The 23,936-nt window shown below is 37.9% G+C and overlaps 1 pseudogene; it reads right to left on the bottom strand.

Annotated features, from left to right (window-relative positions):
• Positions 1–23,936, bottom strand: part of LOC109047154 — a 159,263-nt pseudogene that overhangs the window by 34,002 nt on the left and 101,325 nt on the right.

Raw genomic sequence — 23,936 nt, 5'->3', positions numbered from 1 at the left:
GCTGCCACTGGAACAGATGGTGACTTTGCCTTATTAATGATACACACTGAAGCAAAGCAAAAAGGTCACAAGGCCTTTGGCGCAAAATGGAAACGTAAAAGTATTATTGTTAACTCCATGTTTGCTGTAAATAGATGTAATTATGATTTTAATATTAAGCAAATGGTATTTCGGGAATATGTAAATTAAAACAGAAATGGCTTCTGAGAGCAATAATGGTTATGTACTACATATGTAGGTCACCAAGAATCTGAAATGGGTAATTGTGCATGAGGATATGGGAGAAAAACATAAATGTTGGAAAGATTGCCTCATTCACCTCCATGTGCTTATGATGTTGCTGTCTGAGAGAGGGAGCGCAGCGCACTGCTAATGACCACTTAAAAGCTCCTGCTTTCATCTTACATAGATGAGTATGGACTGAAATGGCCATGGTACAAGAGATGTGACATAGTTCCTGCTGCATACATAAAGACTTCATCCACTGGCATTACATCTTACACCCTCTCTACTATTGATCTGAGGAAACATGCTATTATCGTGAGGGGTCTGGAAGCGATTGAAGACTTCCTTATATTGTACAGAGGCATAAAAACCAGATTATTTCATTCATTCTCAGTATGGTTCATGTTCTTCACCTGTACCCATGTAATAACATGACAGGAATGACTGCTGCTGAAATGTGGAGCAGCTCTTGATCTATAGACACTGACTAAAAGCCTCATAGGAGTATTTTGAAGAGGAGAAATGGGCAGCTCATTTACACACACATATACTGTGTTTTGCTCTCCTATGTATTTTGTAAAGCTGTTTGCTATTAATTGTCACAACTATGATAGGTTTCTTAGACCAGTTACAGGATAGTTTTACACAATTATGAACCAAAGATTGCTATGAATACCATGATGCAACGGGTTTCTAGTGACCAGATGTATCTGTTCCAGGGTTATCATTAACTAAAACCTAAAACAAAAACATGTTTGTTGCTTGAAATTAAATAAATGCTATCTGAAAACTAATAAATATTAAACAATTATAAATTATATATGCAACAAAAGACAAAATCATAGAAAACTGACTCACAGTTTAACTTTTTTTTTGGGGGGGGGGGGGGTTAAATTAAAAATATTTACAAAAAAAAAACTATTATAGAACCCAAATATTTTGTGTAAAAACACAATGACAAGCAAGCATATATTTGATGTTTAATATACACACTTAAAAATAAAGGTGCTTAAAAGGTTCTTCACAGTGATGCCATGGAGGAACCATTTTTGGTTCTACAAATAGACATTCAGTCAGGTTATTTCAATAACCATCTCTTATTTGCCTTTTTATAATCTGAAGAACCTTCTTTCGAAACAGAAAGGTTCTTCAGATGTTAAAGGTTCTTTATGGAACCATTTAGACAAAAAGGTTCTTCTATGGCATCGTGAAGCACCTTTATTTTTAAGACTGTAAAGTTTTCAGACTACTGAGATTTGACAGGGGGTGAGGAGTTTCTATGTAATACATTAAGTCATTTTATTTATTTTAAATATATAAAACTCCTGTTTTCCATTGTATGTCAACTTTAAAGCACACAGTATCTTTGAACATCATCTTTTTCCAAGGGAATCAGTCATAAGATCATGTCTTGTTTGAGCCTGAGTTTAAAAAAATTGATTGGTTGAGATGGAATATAACTTTTAAAAAAACAAAATGACATACCAATTATTAATAAGTGACATTCTATAATCTAAAAATGTTCCTCTGACTCATACAGCTCAGACAGTTTGCTTTATGTGAGCACAGGGGACATTGGTGAAAATTAATCATAAAACATAAAAAGGTACGTTGTTAGCTTCAGTCACATAATAGAAAGAACATTCTGAATAGAACAAAAAGTTGACAGAATAAACAAAAGAGGAGTATTTGCATAATTTTGCATTACAATGTGACAACAATTTCCACTGCAATTTGCTGCATAAACTATTTGGGTCACACTGAAATGATCAGAGACACATTATGAGTAACCGTCATGTGTTAATATATTTATAGTTTTGACATCAAAACAAAAGTGATTTCTGAGCCATTTCTGTAGCTTGATACTGAGTGGGCAGAATTTTTTGATTTAAAGTTATAGTATGTTTTCATTGTGCATAAAATTCTAAAAGTACAACTATTTTTGATTTTTAAGATTGATTAGACGTTTCATGATATCTTCAGGCTTTTCTTGACAATACAAACTATTTTTTTTTTTTTGTTATAGTAGCAAATACAGACAAAGCAAGCGAAGCACAAAGAAGCATTTTTTTTAATAAGCGGAGGTACTATGATATTCCAGAAGCCAAGTACACACTAGTCTTTGTCATTTTTTTATTGGAGATATGGCTGGCCCGCAGCGATTTTGCATTGGATCTGAAGCGGGCACCACTGCAGCAGTCTATCTCTTCAAAGTAAGCATCATGAATACGAAAAGATGATGGATTATAGGCCATCAACACCCCTGTTGAGATTAAACAGGTCTCTCACGTGATGGAGAGCAGCGCACCATCTCCTGAGACGCCTTGCTTCCATAGTCTGAGAGATGAAAGCCGGAGCAGCAGGGCAGATCTAGGGGGAGGCACGGGCACCTCGGCGGGACGTACCGCCCAGCACGAAAGCACAGGATTATGGGTCACAGCGTGATGCTGGCAGGGGACTTCCTCTGTGTTTGCTGGGGAGACTGATGCCCATCTGGCATGTCATTACTGTATGTCTACACCCAGCTACAGTGGCCCTCTGGGTCAGCAAGCAGAGCCCCCATTCCCTCCTGCACCTGCTAAACCTCTGCCTGCTTCATCAAAGAGCTCCGGTCCTAGAGCTCAAGTCCGTCGGCTAAATCATTTATTTTCTGACATGCACTTCAGTCCCATTTGTCATGCTAAGTCCCAATACCAGAAATATCACTGTGCTCCTTTGAGAAGCTTTGGCTTGGGGCATTTGTACACAAAAGTACCTGCAACAGCACTTTGTTTTAATAGCAAGCTAACATCAAACATTAGATTATTATATCACACCAAATCACATTGGTGTTCAAGATGAGAATTCACAAAATACAAGCTTCAGCAAACCGAATAATGTATGGGCAATTATATAAATCTATATATAATTTTTACCAACAAAGAACAAGTTTGCCCTCAATAATTTTTTTTTCGAAATTTAGTTGATGAAATAGTGTACGAGACAAGTGAGGTGTGAAGAAAATAAAGAAATTATTAATTAACAAATTAAGGTAAATGTCAGCTGTGCATAGAATATTTTGGTGCCGCAATTTTCTGAAGTTTTTAAGATGCTGAAAAAGCATCAAGAAGTAGTGCAGTCAAAAATGTCAGTCTAGTGCATGTATATGCATAAAAACTATTTATGAACATAGTGATAGGCCTCAGCGGAGACATACTATTTATGTTTTATTTATGTTCGATTGCACTGACTAATCGACTAGTCGACTTCAATGGTCTGCCATGATGCCTTAAGCTTGACGTCGACTAGTCGCTGGTCCTATAGAGGGCACAACAGGATAAGAAATCTTTGAAGGACTTCCACATTTTTGCTCTGTTTCCAAACCGTTAAAATAACAAATAAATGCATACTCTGAAAGCCTCCACAAGACATTTGATTATATTTCTGGATGCTCGAAATTGAACGGGAGGATGCGCGTTTTAAACAGCCTATTGTACAGGTAAATTAATCACCGTTCTAATCTAATGCGCTGCTGCACTGTAACGCACACACATAGTCTACAGACAGTGTCTCGTACATCACTCGCAGATCTCGCACACACAGAATCATTCAGAACGGAAATGTATAAACACTGTTCTGCGATTTCTCAATAAAATAGCTTAGAAACTGAAAAGTTCAAGCATATATTTCTTAATAACTAGATCCCACAGCTTCACTAGTAGAGACGCTGCCAGGTAGAATTAATACACACATTCACATACGCAATCGCTTTCACTAATGCATTCATATGAATGAAATCTTTACATCTAAAAAAATGACCCAAAGACAATAGAACGAGCAGAAATCTGTGAGAAATATAATGACCCAAAGACAAAAGAACTGATAAAATTGAGCTGTTATATGAGCAGTAGCCATGTGGGCAGCACTGTGTCATATGCTATAGCTGTGCACAAGGTGTTCTAGTCTCAGCTCCAGACTTGTTTTTTCCATTAATGACGTCATCAGCGACTAGTCGACTTCAACTCGACTTAGGAAGCTGCTGTGCATTGAGCAATAGAGTCAAGCACAACCACTGAGCATATAACTGATTAATCTCATTATTTCTCGCAATCTTGTGAATCTTGTGACCAGGAAGCTGCTGTGCATTGAGCAATAGAGTCAAGCACAACCACTGAGCTCTCTAAGATGAGACAGTGAGCTGGAATAACAGAACTCACACCCTATTAAAATGTCATCCTATGAGAGGCAGACTGGAGCTGAACTGTGGCTGTAGCCTCAGGGCTGTGGTGGCTCCCAGCTAAACAGGTCAGGTCAGATGGCATGCATAGAAGACATGCTGATTTTGAATAGTTTCTATACATATACATGCACTACACTGACATTTTTGACTGTTACACTACTTCTTGATGCTTTTTCAGCATCTTAAAAACATCAAAAAATTGCGGCACCAAAATATTATATGCACAGCTGACATTTATCTTAATTTTTCTTTATTTTCTTCACACCTCACTTGTCTCGCACACTATTTCATCAACTAAATTAAAAAAATAAATAAAGAAAGAAAATTTGAACAAAATCTTATTAAGGGGAAACTTGTTCTTTGTTGGTATAATTGATGCCACAACTGCAGTACAATTTTTGTGAAATACAAATATTTATAATTATTGAAATAGTTTATGTCAATCTTTGTTTAGATGATCATAGTTTTTAAATATGTAATAATGTTTCACATTTTTATGATTGATTTTCAAATTTATACATTAAATTCCATGACAAGACAAGAATAAAATAAAAACACACACAAAAAAAAATCCAAAAAAAACAAAAAAAAATTAAAACAAAAAAAAAACAAACCATAATATAAAACAATAACACAGTATTATGTCCGAGGCTGAAATAACTTACACTTTGTAAAAAGCTTGAAGCAGTAATCTAGTACTGCATTCTGAAAATGTTTTTTTGGCGCATCATAAAACTAGTTTATTTTTGTATTTTGGTGAAATAAAATCTCTTGATTCTCCAACAGAATAATTCCTTTGAATTCAGTTACAGCTACAGACTTTATAACTTCAACTAAATTACATCAATATTCCAACCAGTGAGTGATGAATCTTGTAAACAAAGCAGAGATGTTGGAAAGCAGCTAGAGTGCTCTTTCTGTGGCCATAAATAAGTGAAGCATATTTGCTCTTCTGTTAGCAGTGTCTGGCACACAGGCCTAGTTAAAGTGTCATATGAACATAGTGAGAGGCCTCAGTGGAGACATACTATTTATGTTTTATGGCTCCACAGGCTCTACAGCTGAGATATAAACACAAATATAGCTGCAAGCAGCGATGAACGGGCCCCTCGCACCCGGGCTCACCGCCATCGTGTGGCTTTAGTAAAAAAGGTGACCGGTGAGAAATATGCATTTAAAGTCGTAAATATAAGTGGAATATGTCAAAGTCATTTATATGTGACAATTTTCCTGTTGCCAGCAGGTGGCGCTATCATTATAATGGAATATTGGCCTTTAGATTTGTTCAGGGCAGGACTCTTATCGAACATGTGAAGTTTGGGGAAGATCAAACATTTTATGCCTGAGTTACACCAACTTCTCTTCCTTTGGCGAGACATAAAATTGTGTCACAGCGCCATGGACACGCCCTTTAACAAAAACTCAAGATCTCCACAATTCACTATTGCAAAGGCCTTTAGACTAGACTGACCAGAAAAAAAAAAATGTTGACGTCATAATATTTCTAGGAGTAGTTCGTTACAGCGTAACAACATGACACTTCCTGTTGCCAGCAGGTGGCGCTATGACTATAACTGAATATGGGCACGTAGATCTTTTCAGGTCAGAAGTCATATCTAACATGTGAAGTTTGGGGCAGATTGGACATTGTATGTCTGAGTTAGAGCATTTTCCTTTTTCATGGCGAAACATCGAAATTTGTCAGGCCGCCATGGACACGCCGTTTTAACGAAACCTCAAGATCTTCGCAATTTAATATCGCAAAGGGCTTTAGATTACACTGACCAATTTTGGTGTTGATCTGAATGAATCTCTAGGAGGAGTTCGTTAAAGTACAACCCCTGAAAATGGCAAAAAGCAACACCAATTTTGCAGGGAAAATTCAAAATAACTGACTTCCTGTTGGGATTCGGATTTTGTACCAAGAGACTTTTTTGTAGGTATTGGTGTGTTACATGTGTGTACCGATTTTCGTACATGTACGTGAAACATAGCTCGAGGCGCACTCCGTTGAATCTGTATAGGTGGCGCTATCGAGCCATTTTTCCACACCTGATGGAGTATTGGCCTTCAGATGTGTTGAGGCCAGGAATCTTATTAAACATGTGAAGTTTGGGGAAGATCGGACATTTTATGCCTGAGTTATAACATCTTTTATTCCCATGGCGAGACATCGTACTTCGTCACGGCGCCATGGACACGCCTTTTAACGAAAACTCAAGATCTTCACAATTTAACATTGCACAGGCCTTTAGATTAGACTGACCACAAAAAAGACATTGATGTCATAAAATTTCTATGAGTAGTTCGTCGCAGTGTAAAATATGTCACTTCCTGTTGCCAGTAGGTGGCGCTATGACTATAACTGAATATGGGCATATCAATCTGTTCAGGTCAGCAGTCTTATCAAACATGTGAAGTTTGTGGCAGATTGGACATTGTATGTCTGAGTTATAGCAACTTCATTTTTCATGGCGAATCATCAAAATTCGTCAGGCCGCCACGGACACGCCCTTCAACGAAAAACTCAAGATCTTCGCAATTTAACATCGCAAAGGCCTTTAGATTAGGCATACCAAATTTGGTGTTGATCTGAATAAATCTCTAGGAGGAGTTCGTTAAAATACAAGGCATGCAAATGACAAAATGATGCAAAATTTGCTCATATAATTTAAAATAACCGACTTCCTGTTGGGTTTCGGATATTGCTCCAAGAGTCGTTTTTTGTAGGTACTGATGCTTTACATATGTGTGCCAAATTTTCGTGTATGTACGTGAAACACAGCTTGAGGGCTGTTGATTTTTTTACGATAGGTGGCGCTGTCGAGCCATTTTGCCACACCCTCTTCTGAAACCTATATCAGACGTAAATTTTCACCAGGTTTGACGCGTGTGCAAAGTTTCAGGACTTTTCGAGCATGTTTAGGCCCTCAAAAACGCGATTCATTTTGGAGAAGAAGAAGAAGAAGAAGAAGAAGAAGAAGAAGAAGAAGAATAATAATAATAATTAAAGCTGCAAGCAGCGATGAACGGGCCCTCGCACCCGGGCTCACCGCCAGCGGGTGGCTTTTGTAAAACAGCGAACAGCGAGATATATGCGTTTAATGTGGTAAATATAAGAGAAATATGTCAAAGTCATTTATATGTGCCAATCTTCCAGCTGCCAGCTGGTGGCACTATGACTATAACTGGATTTCAGCATGTACATTTCTTCAGTCCAGCACTTTTATCAAGCATATGAAATTTGGTGCAGATTGAACATGGAATGTTTGAGGTAATATAACGCATGAGGTGTCCTATTGCCAGCAGGTGGCGCTATAATTATAACTGAATATTGGCCTTTAGATATCTTCAGGCCATGACTCTTTCCAAATATTTGAAGTTTGGTGTAGATTGGACATTGCATAGTTAGTGTAAAATAAGCCATTTTCTGTTGTCAGCAGGTGGCGCTATGATTATAGTGGAATAATGACCTTCAGATATGTTCAGGCCAAGACTCATTTTCGAACATGTGAAGTTTGGGGAAGATCGGACATCTTATGCCTGAGTTACAACAAATTCTATTCCCATGGCGAGACATCAAACTTTGGTCACGGCGCCATGGCCACACCCTTTAATGAAACCTCAAGATGTTCACAATTTAACATCGCAAAGGCCTTTACATTAGACTGACCAAAAAAAATTATAAAATGTCATAAAAATATCTAGGAGTAGTTTGTTACGGCGTAAAAAACATGTCACTTCCTGTTGCCAGCAGGTGGCGCTATAGCGATATCTGAATATTGGCATGTAGATATATTCAGGTCAGGAGTCTTCTCAAACATGTGAAGTTTGGGGCAGATTGGACATTGTATGTCTGAGTTATAGCAACTTCTTTTCTCATGGCGAAACATCAAAATTTGTAAGGCCGCCACAGACACACCCTTAAAACGAAACCTCAAGATCTTCGCAATTTAACATCGCAAAGGCCTTTATATTACACAGACAAAGTTTGGTGTTGATCTGAATAAATCTCTAGGAGGAGGTCGTTAAAGTACAAACCCCTGAAAATGGCAAAAACGAAACAAAATTTTGCAGAGAAAATTCAAAATAACTGACTTCCTGTTGGGATTTGAATTTCGTACAAAGAGACTTTTTTGTAGGTATTGGTGTGTTACATGTGTGTACCGATTTTTGTACATGTACGCGAAACGTAGCTCGAGGCGTACTCTGTTGAAAATGTATAGGTGGCGCTATCGAGACATTTTGCCACACCCAATGGAATATTGGCCTTCAGATTTGTTCAGGCCAGGACTCTTATCGAACATGTGAAGTTTGGGCAAGATCGGACATTTTATGCCTGAGTTACAATAAACTTTTATTCCCATGGCGAGACATCGAACTTTGTGACGGCGCCGTATGGGACACGCCCTTTAACGAAAACTCAAGATCTTCACAATTTAACATCGCACAGGCCTTTAGAATAGACTGACTGAAAAAAAAAAAATTTATGTCATAAAATTTCTCGGGGTAGTTTGTTACAGCGTAAAATATGTCACTTCCTGTTGCCAGTAGGTGGCGCTATGACTTTAACTGAATATAGGCATATCAATCTGTTCAGGTCAGGAGTCTTATCAAACTTGAGAGAAGTTTGTGGCAGATTGGACATTGTATGTCTGAGTTTTATAGCAACTTCATTTTTCATGGCGAATCATCGAAATTCGTCAGGCCGCCACGGACACGCCCGTCAACGAAAACTCAAGATCTTCGCAATTTAACATCGCAAAGGCCTTTAGATTAGGCATACCAAATTTGGTGTTGATCTGAATAAATCTCTAGGAGGAGTTCGTTAAAATACAAGGCATGCAAATGACAAAAATGATGAAAAATTTGCTCATAAAATTAAAAATAACCGACTTCCTGTTGGGTTTTGGATATTGCTCCAAGAGTCTTTTTTTGTAGGTACTGATGCTTTACATATGTGTGCCAATTTTCGTGCATGTACGTGAAACACAGCTCGAGGGCTGTTGATTTTTTTTACGATAGGTGGCGCTGTCGAGCCATTTTGCCACACCCTCTTCTGAAACCTATATCAGACGTAAATTTTCACCAGGTCTGACGCGTGTGCCAAAGTTTCAGGACTTTTCGAGCATGTTTAGGCCCTCAAAAATGCGATTCATTTTGGAGAAGAAGAAGAAGAAAGAAGAAAGAAGAAAAGAAGAAGAAGAAGAATAATAATAATAATAATAATAAACAAAGCAGATACAAGAGGGTCCTCACACCAACAAAACACACAACATAAATTATGCTGCAAGCGGGCCCGAGCCGTCAGCGCAAACGACACCCCGGTGCCATCAGGAAAACTGTGCCCAGTGGGCACGTACACAGTAACCCTCTAGCACAGGGGTGGGATTGGGCCCCAAACTTTTAAACCACCCGCGACCCCCATGATAAATGCGCTTGCTGCCCCGCTGCCCCCCAAGCCCCCCCCCCCCCCCCCCCACCCCCCCCCCCATTGACGCAACCCTTTTTTTGGAGCCTCCAAACACCTTTAACTTTAGCAAACAGCGGGATACGTTGTGTTGCTGCGCGTGATGGTCGTACGTAACTTGATTGTGATTGACGCTGACGTAATCTCGTAATGTCTGGGACAAAATCTGACAAATTGAATATGTATATATGTATTATATATATATATATATAATATATATATATATATATATATAATATATTATATATATATAGGCCTATTTTTTTATTTGTATCAGACTTATTTCTGCAAACACCATTTAACAAGTATTGAATTTACCCTTTCACACGTAAATTTAAAAATATTCTGGCTGACCCCCCCAGCGTGAGTTTTTCAAGGCGATCGTATTTCTAGATGTGCCACTTTATGGTTTTCCATGGTGACGCGTCATTGCTTGTCACGTGACACACACGCAGCAGAAACAACGACAGAGCTTAGAGCTGAATGAATGATGATCTGCTTTTATGTCATTTTTCCTTTTTCATTCAAAATATTCACAAATTTGTTTAGATATGGCATGAAAATAGCTGATATTCCGATTTTCAAATATATGCAAGTGGAAGTGTTTTGTTGTTTAAACACCCTTTATAACGATCGCGTTAGTTGAGCTGTACATGCGCGACGGCATCTTAGTTTGTGCCGCAGACGCAGTTCAGAGAAAAATATTAGTTTTTGTTGGATTTTACAACACGTGAATTTCAATCCACTTCTCCCGAAATACATAAAAATTAAGTGGATGGTGAACTGGGAGAATAATAGAGTAAACTTTAAAGTTACTTACACAATGTGTATCTGATATGCATAAAAACTTGTCTAATTATAATGGAAAGGATTATTATTGCCTCCGTCCTTTGACATCAGTGTGTATTTTACAAAAAATAAATGTATTGTTTTTTTTATAGTACTTATATGTCTGAAAAACCGTAAAATAAACATATGTGGTTGAAAAACACTGAAAAGTTGTGATGACAGCTCTGAGCGCGCCTGTCTCTGGCTCAGCGCCAGAGAACGCGCGAGAGCACATTGAATTTCACGTCATGCATGACCGGTGTGATCGTACACTCCAGGGACCAGCCTAGACTGATCACACCGGTGTGATCGTAACGTGGCGAAAGGCTTAAATTAATTGCAACAAAAATATATAGCGCCATATATATTTTTTCCAATTTTTTTATAGAAATCATCTCGCGACCCCTGCGCCGGGGTCCCACGACCCCCCGGGGGGTCGCGACCCCGACTTTGGGAACCACTGCTCTAGCACAGGGGTGTCCAACTCTGTGAATGGCGATCGACTGTCCTGCAAAGTTTTGCTCCAACCCTTCTCAAACACACCTGAAACAAACTAATTAATGTCTTCAGGATTGCTTGAAAATTAAAGTATAGGTGTGGCTGATTAGAGTTGGATCTGAACTTTTCAGGACAGTCGATCGCCAGGAACAGGATTGGGCACACCTGATTTAGCAGTTTGGATTTAAGGAATACAGCAATGAAAGGGTTAATCCAAACCATCAAGAGACACACAAAACACAATATATAAAACTTGAGTAACACTTCCAATAAGGTTTCAGTTATTAACATTAATTATATTAAATTACATTAACAACAACTGTATGGCATTTATTAATGTGAGTCTCTCTCTCTGTCTTTCTCACACACTCACTTACACACACACACACACACACAAAGAAATTATTATTATTATTATTATTATTATTATTATTATTATTGTAACACTTTTCAATAAGGATTTAGTTTTTAACATTATGTAAGTTAACAAGTACATCATTTATATAGCATTTATGGATCTTAGTTAATATTATGTTCAAAATGAATTACTACATTATTAATTAAAATTTATAGTTAATGTACATCAGTTACTATACCATGATTTAACATATTAATTTACTAACTAAAAATTACTAACACAAACAAATACAGTAAAAATGTTGTTCATACTTAGCTTGTACTAATGTTAAAGACTATATTATTTAACTATATTATTTAACATATATATATAATTCTAAATATAATGTTAATAAAAGATTAGTTAAAATATTTTAATACATTATTTACTAATACATTTTTTATTAACAGTTTTATTTTAAGATAGTTTATGTACTGTGAAATAACATGAACATTAATATTTTTAATGATAGGATTAACTAACATAAAAAAAGATTAATAAATGATCTGAAAAATAGATTGTTCATGTTAGTTAAAGCATTAACTAATGTAAACCAAAGAGAGCTTATCATAAATCGTTGCCAACACTTTCCATGATCTATAACCATTTTTAAAAATCATTTTAATGATCTATAAACATTTGTGAAATGATTATATAAAACTATATTACCAGCAAAATTCAACAGCTTTTTAAAAACACATATTTTTTCTTTGAAAGATTTTAATAAATGTTTTAAATGCTCTATACACGTTTCTGCAACAATTATTTAAAAGTAATCCTATAGCTCCATCTGGTGGTGGCCATGATTGGTATTACACACTGCACGTTTGGTGTTGCTATCTGAACCAGTCAGAATGAAGTGCGCCTAACCGGAGCGCGAGAACACAACAGACTGGGCATATTACTACATAACTCCACGTTCACGAACTCTATCTGTAATGCATATTTTTTTTCCGAGCCCATGTTAATGGATCAGAGCCTTCACACTGTGCACAGGACACACTTTGAGCGAGAGGAGACATGTTTTAAGTGCGCGCATTCTCTCCGAGCGAGAGCAGTATGTATCTGAGCACGCGTGTCTGGTTTTGTAACAAAGCAGAGGAAATCTGCGCGTGAACAGAAAGATTGGCGCTCTCGCATTATTTTAATGTGCTTTCGCGTTACAAAAACGCGCTCTCGCTGCTGCTTCTGCACCTCATACACATAGCCTACTATATACGCACTTCAAACGGAGTACGTGTGAACCTGTATAATGTATAACAAACCTATTTCAACACCTGAGGCACCGCTACAATGAGCTCTATGACCAATGCATGACAAGAAAACATGCCTAATAATTCAGCACTCCTGAATATAAGGAGTTTTTAATTTCCAGCTTTCAAAGACAATTATATTTCACTCATAAATGATTAAATACCAAATGTATAGTATTTATTAAGACTGATGTGATTTGGAATTGGTAAAATGGTAAAAAAAAAATTTTTTTTATGTCCCTAAAACTGAGAGAGGCCCTCAACCACTCCCTCCCCCTCCCTTCCCTCACACAGAGATAGTGGCCTTAGAGTGAGATCAGATGTCTGACAGTTTTTTAATTTTCTGTTATCCATACAGTGTTGTAAAATCGTGAAACTATGCATATTTCCTCAGAATGAATTGTTCTATGTAGGAAAAATGGTTTTGAAGTGTTTGCAAGCTGCAGTTTAAAAATACAAGACAATTAATGTTTCCCTTTTTACTGATATTTCAAAAAATCACTACGGCAAAACCGTTCAAGCTATCCAAAATCCATTCGCAATTTAAGTTCCTCAATGTTTTGGCATCATGTAGAAAAAGTTTGGTGTGTATAGTGTACTTCTCCTCTGAGCAGTATGCATTAATTCACAGCAATATTTTTCCAAAAATTCACATTTAAACCAAAATACCCGACTTCCTGTTCGTCGTAGCTGATGACTGTAAATTAGAAAGTTGTCCGTCTTGATAAGAACAATTTATGTACCGAGCTTGGTGTCTGTAGCTAAAACTTACCCCCCCACTTTTGACAAAAGGTGGCGCTATAGAGTGCCTCCTCCACGCCCATTTATGACCTTTTGCCATTGTCTAGCTATCATTAATACTGATATGTGTTTTGAGTTTCATGTAATTCTAAGCATGTTATCAGCCTCAAAAGCACCAGAGAAGAATATTCAAGTTTGACACGTTGCCATGGCAACACTTATATTAGATATCAAGATCCCCTCAACAGATTTACATCGGCCGTGTTTTGTCAATATTCTGATGCAGTTTGAAGCACAATCGAGTAAAAAAATAAGATGCTGAATTCAAAGCATTTTGAAAATGACACACTTCCTGCTGCCAGTTGGTGGCGCTATAACTTTGACTCCTAATAGTTACATCTATGAGATCGGCATCATACAACGAACAAACCGATGAAGTTTGATAAAACTCAGGTAGTGTATGTTGATGTTATTAGACATTTCCTGTTTCTCATTTTTTGCCCTAATTTCAACGCCTCGCCACGGACAAACCGTTCGAGATATCAAAAATCCCCTGGCAACATTCATCCCCAATGTCTTGTGATCATGTTCACTGAGTTTTGTGGCGCAACGGGTGGAAAACCTCAGAGGAGTATATCAAATTCCAGAGCATGCTTTTTTGAAACAGCCCTGAATAGCTCACTTCCTGTTGGGCGGAGCCTTTGACATAGAGCGCGAAAGTTGTTCGGCACAATGAGATCTATAAGTGTACTGAGTTTCATATAAATACATGCAAGTACGTGTGAGCTATGGTTCAAGATTTCTGACTATTTTCCAGGGGGCGCCGTAGAGCCCCTGTGCCACGCCCGGGTCCCAGCCTCTGCGGCGCCCTGATGGCCGCAGGTTCCAATGTGTGTGCCAATTTTCAAGAGTTTTTGAGTATATTAAGGGCCCCAAAAAACCCCCGGAAGGAAAAAAAAAAAAAAAAAAAATAATAATAATAAATAATAAGAATAATCCTTTAGAAAAACAAGAGGCCCTGCGCCCATTGGCTCGGGCCCTAATAATAAACGAAGCAGATACAAGAGGGTCCTCACACCATCGGTGCTCGGGCCCTAAATATAGCCCAAATCAGCATTGTATGCTTTCAGATCAATCACCTTGTCTGCCATTGTGCTCAGACACACATCCAAGCTTCATCTGTCATTTTTCTACAAACATACCTGGGACTAAAGCCCACAGCAACAACTGTAGCCAGTGGTGGACAGTAACAAAGCATTTTTTACTCAGTTACAGTGCTTAGGTACTTTATCTGAATAGTTTTGTTTTGAGAAACTTTTAAAGCATAATATCATACTTTTTACTCCACTACATTTCTTAAAAACATGTCATTCAAAAACATTTCAAACCTTGAGAAAACTGAACCTTATCAAAAACTTATTCCTTTCAACTTTCTTTCTTTTTCAGTAACCTAAATTGATATTTTATTTTATGTTTTGATAGTATATGACAAGCCCCCCTTCCCCAGGTATTTTTAACAGTAGGATTATATAAAATATATAATATAAAATGATTAAATATAAAAGTATATAATATTAAAATGTCAAAACAAACAGTTATCTATCTGTACGTTTTAAATACTTTTGTACTCAGTTAAAATGGTACTTAATACTTTAACTGGAGTAATTTTACTTAAGTACTATGCTTTGTGCACTTCGTCCAGCACTGATTATAGTGAAGCAATAATGTGTCCAAGCTTTCCTCCGCCTTAGAAGTCCATCACCCTTTCACACTCGGACTAGAGTGACTGCTACACAACAAAACCTGCAGATTAACCCACAGAAAATAACATGCAGCTCTGTATAGAAAACACAGCTTTGCTAGGAAATGGGTTTTGTGGGGTGTTTGTGCTGTACAAGGTTGCTGGAAGTGAAAAAAGAGCCTAGGAATGAAAAATTGAGGAAAAAAAGAGGAATGTTTTTTACAGTTGCCATGAATCCTTAATAATAATAAGACACTGCCTGGAAAACAAGCATTCAATTGCAAATATGGAATTAAAATTAATCTGGGGAAAATAAACAAGCTCAAAGAATGAGACCGCATCAAACTGTCAGGTCACGTCCTGATCTCATACCAGCTATATGACTAACACTTTTTTTAATGCTTGTGGTGACCCAAATTTTTCATAGTGCTGCTCTGCTGCTCCACAAAATCTCTACAAAAATTCTAAACAATAAGTTTGTCGATTACACTGTGGTTAACAATTCCTTGTTTTGATCACAGGCTTTTTTTTTTTTAATCTAAGATCATGTGCAAATCTGCATAAAAATCTCTGCAATTACATTGTGCTTAAGGTAATCACAGCATGTCAAATCAAAAGCAGTGTGACTGTGGGGAAAACACAATGCTGCATTACACTAATGAGTATGGGATCATATATTCCCTTACAGAGAAAAAATATAATGAGCAAGTTTCACAGACTCTGTGCAAACATCAACTCCCAGGCTGCTGTAACTAATAAACTCAGCAATCAGCATCTAAACAGTAAGTGAAGATAGGCAACAAAGTTTCGTCTTCTTTCATCATATTCACCATGTGCTTGTCCAGATGGCAGCAAGAACCGATGTTTCAAAAAGCCTCCAATCAGACCTGTCTAGTGGCTTTAACGAGAACAAGCTGAGAAGCCGGCCAAGGAAAGTGTTTATAGGCCATTTCATATGAGAGGAGCAAAGAGTACAGCAAAGCCCCAAAGAGATTTCAAAGAGACGCTGGCTTCATCTCAGAAAGATATAAGTATCACAGGAACATAGTGACACCCCCTCTGAATTCCAACTCAGAGGGAATTAGTCTTCATTCAAGACTCAGGAGTCCCGTAATAGGGTGGATTTCATTTTTAGAGTTGCTTGCCAAGGCAATCTCGTCACTCAGCCCTAGAGTGTTAGCTTTGGTTTGCTTGCCCTTCACAGTCATACAGTGGAGAAAATATTTATTTGATCCCCTGCTGATTTTTTTAGTTAGTCCACTTACAAAGAAATGAAGTGTCTGTAATTTTTATGCTGAGGTTTATTTTAAAGGGTACTCACCCCAAAATGAAAATTTTGTCATTAATCACTTACCCCCATGTCGTTCCAAACACCTAAGCCGGTAAAAGCTTGTTCGTCTTTCGGGAACACCAATTTAAGATATTTTGGATGAAACACCGGGAGGCCTGTGACTGGGGGGGGTTTTGTCCCTTTTTTCCCATTGACTGCGTCAAGGTCAAAAAAGAGTATGAAAGTCAATCTGCCATGCAGACCTGCAATCGTGGGTTATATGAAGTGATGGGAGAGTGTGTTGACAAAGGATTTATATGAATGATGTCGTTATTTTTTGTTTTCTTTGCTTACAAAAGGTGTTTCCCGGCGCTTCATATAACCCTCAGATGCAAACGTCTGATGGCAGATGGAGTATTCTTGACGACGACTTTCATACCTTTTCAGTCTATGGGACAGTCACATGCCTCCCGGATTTCATCCAAAATATTTTAAATTGTGTTCCAAAGACAAACAAGCTTTGTACGGGTTTGGAACGACATGGGGGTACGTGATTACATGACAAGTCATTTTCTTTTGGGGGTTGAGTATGGCCTTTAAAGTATAGAGACAGAAAACCCCCCCAAAATCCAGAAAAAAACACATTATATAAAGGTTTCGAAATGTGATTTGCATTTTCAGTCAAATGAAGGTATGTTTGGGAAACGCACCCCTGATCAGTAAGTATATCCAAGCAACCGTCTAGAACTCCATTTCAACCACACAATTTAACATTAAACTCTAGTCCAGGCGCACATATGCCACGTGAGCACACACCATACACTGCTTCAGGACAGGTGGCACCGCCAGAGAGGAAGCGAGCTGCGCAGCTGGCATCACCTGCCTGCATCCACCCCGGATCTGTACTCGATGCCTTCTAAACTACTTATACCCTTCAATGTTAATTCTATTACAAAAACGTTCCGCCTCATCTAACGCGTACGACTAAATCCTCCCCTAGGTACCGATTTCTAAGATGTTTGTTAGAATCGTGCTTATGAAGCATGTACATTAAAATAGCGCTCCGGCCACGCTACAGGCGTTGTACACCGGACTTGGAGCGAGCTTGATATTGTACAGGGCGCTGTACATCGATATTCTTGCTGACCCGTGCACTTTGCGCATGGTAACGCATTGGACCACCGCGTTCCGATAAAGCCATTATTTAAGAGTGAGGCTAAATCAAAACTAATATGTGACGCTGGTACCACATAAACATCAGTGATAAAGGTCAATTTTTTCCCCCAAAACTGAGATTTACAGCATCATCTGAAAGGGCTGCATAAATAGTAGCTTCGAATAAATATAGGACAAACACTAGACTTGGTCGAGATACAGCTCCAAACTTTAGAAACGAGGTCTGGAATCTGAGGGTGCCACAAAAAATCAAATATGCGGACCACAGAGGTGGTTTCAGTAGGAAAATTGAACTAAATATCTTCATGGAACATAATCTTACTTAATATCGCATAATGTTTTTTGGCAATAAAATAAAACATCAATAATTTTTGGCCCATACATTGTATTTTTGGCTATTGCTACAAAATATACCCCAGTGACTTTAGAGACGGCGTTTTGTGATCCAGGGTCACCATATAAATGCTTCCTGTAGGAACCAGGTGGTCGAAACATCAAAGTGTTCTGGAACCCTAAGGTCCAGAACCCAGGTTCTGACAGCTATAACCTAAGAAGGATTCTACCAGGCAACCTTGGGCCTCAGCAGCTTTATTCCTAACGAATATACCAAGTCTACTGGCCAGCTACTGATCATTTATTATCAAGCTTGGAGTAGCTGGAAACAATTTAAACCAGCTATCACCTGGATTTTCCAGCAGGGTTTAACAAAGAGAAAGTTTTCCACAAAGTTTAATGCAAGCAAACATGCCGACAAGAGTTTCAGAAAATATTCATTCCTAAACGTACCTTGATCCAATATGATGAGCTGAGCACCTGCCTGGACATTGCCAGCGTCATTCTCAGCTAAACACTGATAGAAACCTTTCATCTGACTGCTGATGACCAGCCCCAGCAACCTGCAAGTTCCTGCATAGCCTTCTGTAAGAGAGGGGACATACACAGAACATCATCACTGTCATCGTAGAAGAAATACTGTATTTATCTGTAGATGCACTGTAGAAAGGTCAACAGCATTTCCTCACTCATGTAGAGTACTAGCTGGCAAACTTACAATGATCTTGAAATAGCTCGCTGGGACATAACACGCATCTCCGTTCTTCACCCATTTGATGGTGGGGAGCGGGTGTAAGTCGGTTTGACCTCACACTCGAGAAGATGAGTCTGTGGCTTCATGAGCATATATGCTAGCTGGCTTCTTCAGGAACTCTGCGGGGAAGCTGAGAAGAAAAGCATTAAAACAAAATCATTATGAGCATGAGAAACCAAACATTTGTTTCCTTCCAGAGCCAAATAATGCTTCAAAAGGTCTGTAGGCTTTAATGCCACTATGATTTAAAATGCAAAAACAATGTGATTTGATTAGGAAAAGAAAATGCTGCTTTTGACATTTCCCAACCTCTAAAAATACCCTAAACACCAGGATGTGGCTAAAATATGTTCTTCCTAATAGCCAGAGGAAAATGCATAACCTCCAAAGGCTTCCCATTAGCAAATGAGGTTATTTGATCTTGGAGAAGATAAACAGGACATAGATCATCTCAATAACAAGGTAGTGTGCACCAGAATGATTCAGGCCTGTCTGTTGGGATGTAATTGGATTGTTGCTCTGCGCTGTGCCTGAATCTCTACCACATAACCAAACAGACCCAGTTTGATTTATATTTTTAATACCGATTGCACATTTCGACAACACCATTACTCATCACTCTGCATATGATGTAAGACACTGTGGCCTCACCCTTGCATAAATTCAGTAGTACTGATTTTGAAGGCTCTGATATTTAACATTTAATTAAATTAAAAGTGTTCATGAGACAACAGATTGTTCGCTCACCATTGTACTGTGATTTACAGTAACTTTTTTTGGATTTAAAAACAGAAAATAAGTTGGTTCTATGTGTATTGTATCTAGATAAGATGACATAATGGCAAAAATAAATAAACAACCCAGCTCCACACAGAGAGCAAAATATTTAAATGTAAATATTTAAACTTAATTTTTCTCTTAAAAATGTTCCTAAAACCAACACAAAAATATTTTGAATAATTGAATAGAATAATTTAATGAATGATTTAATATATATATAAAATCATATTTAAACTTAATTTTTCTCTTAAAAACCTGTTATTTAATTCTCTTAAAAGAAACAATGAGTACTAATACCAATAAACGGTGCTTACAGCAAGCATCAGCACATTACTACAGTATAAAAATGGATAGATGCATATCAATCTATCGCACGCAAATTAATATTAGTAAAATAACATTGTTTAATAACATTTAATTGAAAGAAAAATTGCCAATTATTACAAATAAACTGTACAAAAGCCAAAGAAAAGATTTTAGACATGTGACATTATATAAATGAAGATATGTAATTCTTATGTTATATTTAAGGCCTGTCGCAGCTAAATTACAATCATCGCTTGAAATCGACGATCTATTTGACTTCTAACCAAGTTTGTTTCAGACATAAAATCAGACAATTAATCATGCTCATGCGGCAATGAATCGCCCCAAAAGCCCTTAAAAACATGAAGGAGAAAGAAAGAAATAATCACAATAACCATGACTATTTTTAGACAATTAATCATAAGCCAAATTTCATAATCGTGACAGCCCTAGTTATATTATAATATATTATACGTGCACACATATATACGGTATATATTACATATATTATATATAAATTTCTATGTGTGGAATCTATACATTTAGATCGAAAATCTAAATGTATAAATATGAGCAAAATTAGCAAAGGGTAAAAATAGCAAATATAGAGACTACAGATTGTGCATTACAGAATAAAGTATAAGACTGTGAACAGATTTCTTAGTAGGAAACCAGCTAAAGCAGAATGGCTACATTAAACGCTATAGCTAGATTAGAAGTCTGACAGCTACACTAATCGTCAGCTCACCTGGATGTTTTCCATACAATATCTTGGAACTTATATCTCTAAGCATTCAGTTTGCGGCATCAGGCCAAACTGGACAGAGGTTAGGTTGATGAATGGCTGTTAGGTACTGTGCTCGCTGCAGTGTTGCTGAGGCCTGCACACACACCGGCTTAAAAACACTTGTCACACACTGCTGGGTTCCTGCTCACCAAGCCAGCTCCACACTGGACAGATGGTTTGTGTTTCAATCACTCAGGTATACTCTCACACACATAAACCCAGCAGCACATTACCCAGGGCAGGAGCACTCATTATCGCGGGCCCCTGACTGTAAAATGTTGCACAGGCCTCAAGTCATGTCAGAATGTACAGACACAGGCTGTGGCTGCTTGTTGGTTGCACACGACTTTTGGCATTTTTGTTACATCAGCCACCCACAAGAAGCATCAGACTTGGTCATATTAAAGGCTCAAAATGGCGAACACATTCACACCTATTTTTTGCAGTCACATAGTCTGGATAAACTTCCTAGTATGGAAATATGTTACGAGCAGGACATCGGTTTTATGATCAGCAGACCGGTCTGGATCTATAACAAGTGACTGGAAGATGATATAATACGTTCAAAAGGGACAGAAGTGCTGAGCTAAAAATATCTAAAAACACCCTTTTTACTTCTGTTGTGGAAACAAGCTTCTATAGTTTACACTCCTATACATTCTATCGCGGGAGCTTATTGTGTAGTGAAGTAAACATCACTCAAAATGAGCCACACAGCTCTTATCCAATCACGACCTCGATTGCATTCAGAGGAGCATGTCTCGCACGCGTTTTTCCCAGCTATATTAATGTCAGAAGCTCAACACACACTGGTTGTTTCTATTCAGTCTACCCTGCATTTTCAGAGTAGGCTAAGCAACAGCAGAGACCTACAAGCTACTCCCTGATGTTTTGCGTAGCATCACAGAAATACAGCTTTATCAAGTTTAATAACTAAGGAAAAAGTTTCAGGTGTTCTAACCTACAGGATATACAAGAACACAGAGACTAGTCCTAGAAGATTCCCAGATGTCAATCTGACCTGCCACACTAGCACACAATCGCTGCATGTGACTAGTAATGTACCACAGCCGAATGTCTTCTATAACTGCTTCTGCGCCCACTGGTTGACATTTAAACCAACGGAGCAACTCTCAAAGGAACATGATGAAGGGTCATTGTTGTTATTTTCACGCTTGAAACGAGGAACACATGATTGTTTTGGGATGCAATACGACCGCTCTCAGCTCTAATTAATACGCAGTTAGGTTGTTATCAGCACACAAAACGAATTTTGGTATTAGTTAACAAAAGTCCCACAACCTTGCAAAACAGGAGTAAACAAGAGGTTCCAAAGGGAGATTACATTGCCAGAACATATGAGCAATCTCAGTATTTTGGTAGAAAGTAAATGATTATTCAGCATGGCTTATTCAGCAAAACCTATTACTATTCGAGCCTGTGAAGCCATTTTTAGGAAGCTGTTGTGGACTACTGTTCTGTTGGCAAAGTATACTTCCTTGTGGGTATTATTTTCCAATGTATTTCCTGTGAGTGTAGTATAGTTATAAATATTACATAAGTTATTCAGCAATTCAATCACACTATTTTCATGCCAGCATGCATTATGTTGAAGTCTTGTGGGTATTATTTTTAAAACAGTGTGTATTTTGCTTTTTATGTGTCCTTTTGTTGGAAGAGAAGTTAAACTTTATCCATATTTTAATCGAAAAAAAGGGAACATATGGAATAATATACTTTCGAAGAATATACTTAAGCGTGGAACTGAATGTTTTTGCATAATACTACTTCATTGTTTAACTGAAACAAACATGAAATGTTTAAGGCGTTACATTGATATTTAATGCAATAAGTTGGAAGTTAAAAATGATTTTGACTCAATTTAATTAGAACCTAATTAGAATCTCTTATATGTTTATTATTCATAATTAACTTTTCTTGCCTTTGAAATATGATTAAAGTGTAAAGTTGTCTGTGTACTGGACAAGCATTTATGGTAATCTGGAAATAATACTTGAAACTTAACATTTAATCAATTTCAATATTCTCTTTTGTAATTCTTTTTTAAACAACATAACTATGCAAATAAATTACTAAACGGTGTAATAATCAGCTATTTTTTATCATTCCTAGTCAGAACACATCAATAATACAGGTAACGTGAACTAAATTAAATGCTACTGCCCGATGTTTTAAAACAAATGACTTACAATTGATTTGATTAGTGTACTCACTTGTTAACACACTTACAGTAAGTGCCTTTTATTATTACTGGCATTCTGTCTCCAGTACAGGTCTTTTGTAAGAATATATTTTATATCTACTCAGTGCACATTCATACAGTTTCACTTAAATCGGGCAAAGGGACCACTGAAATTTATTTTTCTGTGACATCAACATCATACCATAAAATTGACAAACTCATTTCTGAACCCCCGAGCATCTCTATTCATACTACACATGACGAAACGCCCATGATTTGGCATTGCACCTCCGTTGTGAGAGCTGCTGTATTTACTTGTACTATTCGGCTCACAGCCTCTCACCCAATCACCTCTCCCACCCACAAAGGGAAAGCAAAGGGGCCCGCAAAACTATCGGGTGCTGGGTGCCCTCCAGTAATTTTTCATCTTTTCATCTCGATCCACAGTTTAAGGTATCCAATTCCAGCGGATGGCGACAGATTGCCCAAGCTCATTACGCTCCACAATATCTGCATGAAAGCAACATCCCAGATCGCATCATTATTCTCTTCTGATTTCACACCTGTCACCTGAACAATCCTCGGCGTCCCTTCGTTGTCATCACACAATGCACATCTCACAGCACTACCCTCCAGCCCAAAAGCTACAGCTCCTTGAGCGATTACAGATTACCCAATATCCTTATACTGTATCTGAAGGTGTAATCATACAGCGTGCAATCGTGAATTACACCCTTTAATGTCACCTAGAAAACGCAACTTACTTCCTCTGTAACAGTACTAGAGTGACAGAGCTTTATCAGTGTGGCGTGACAATCACTTGACCTAGTCTCCTTTATAAAGGCAGTGAGGTTTAATCTCTTAAACCTTTCAGCGTGAGCTCAGTCTGAGCCTCAATTGGTGATCCCATTGGTGGTGTCTGCCATGCAGCTGTACTACACCGGCGGCTATTCTC

Source organism: Cyprinus carpio, chromosome B7 (assembly GCF_018340385.1).
Source record: "Cyprinus carpio isolate SPL01 chromosome B7, ASM1834038v1, whole genome shotgun sequence".
NCBI classification, from domain to species: domain Eukaryota; kingdom Metazoa; phylum Chordata; class Actinopteri; order Cypriniformes; family Cyprinidae; genus Cyprinus; species Cyprinus carpio.
Note: the sequence above shows the minus strand (reverse complement) of the source record. Positions and strands in the feature narration are given on the sequence as shown.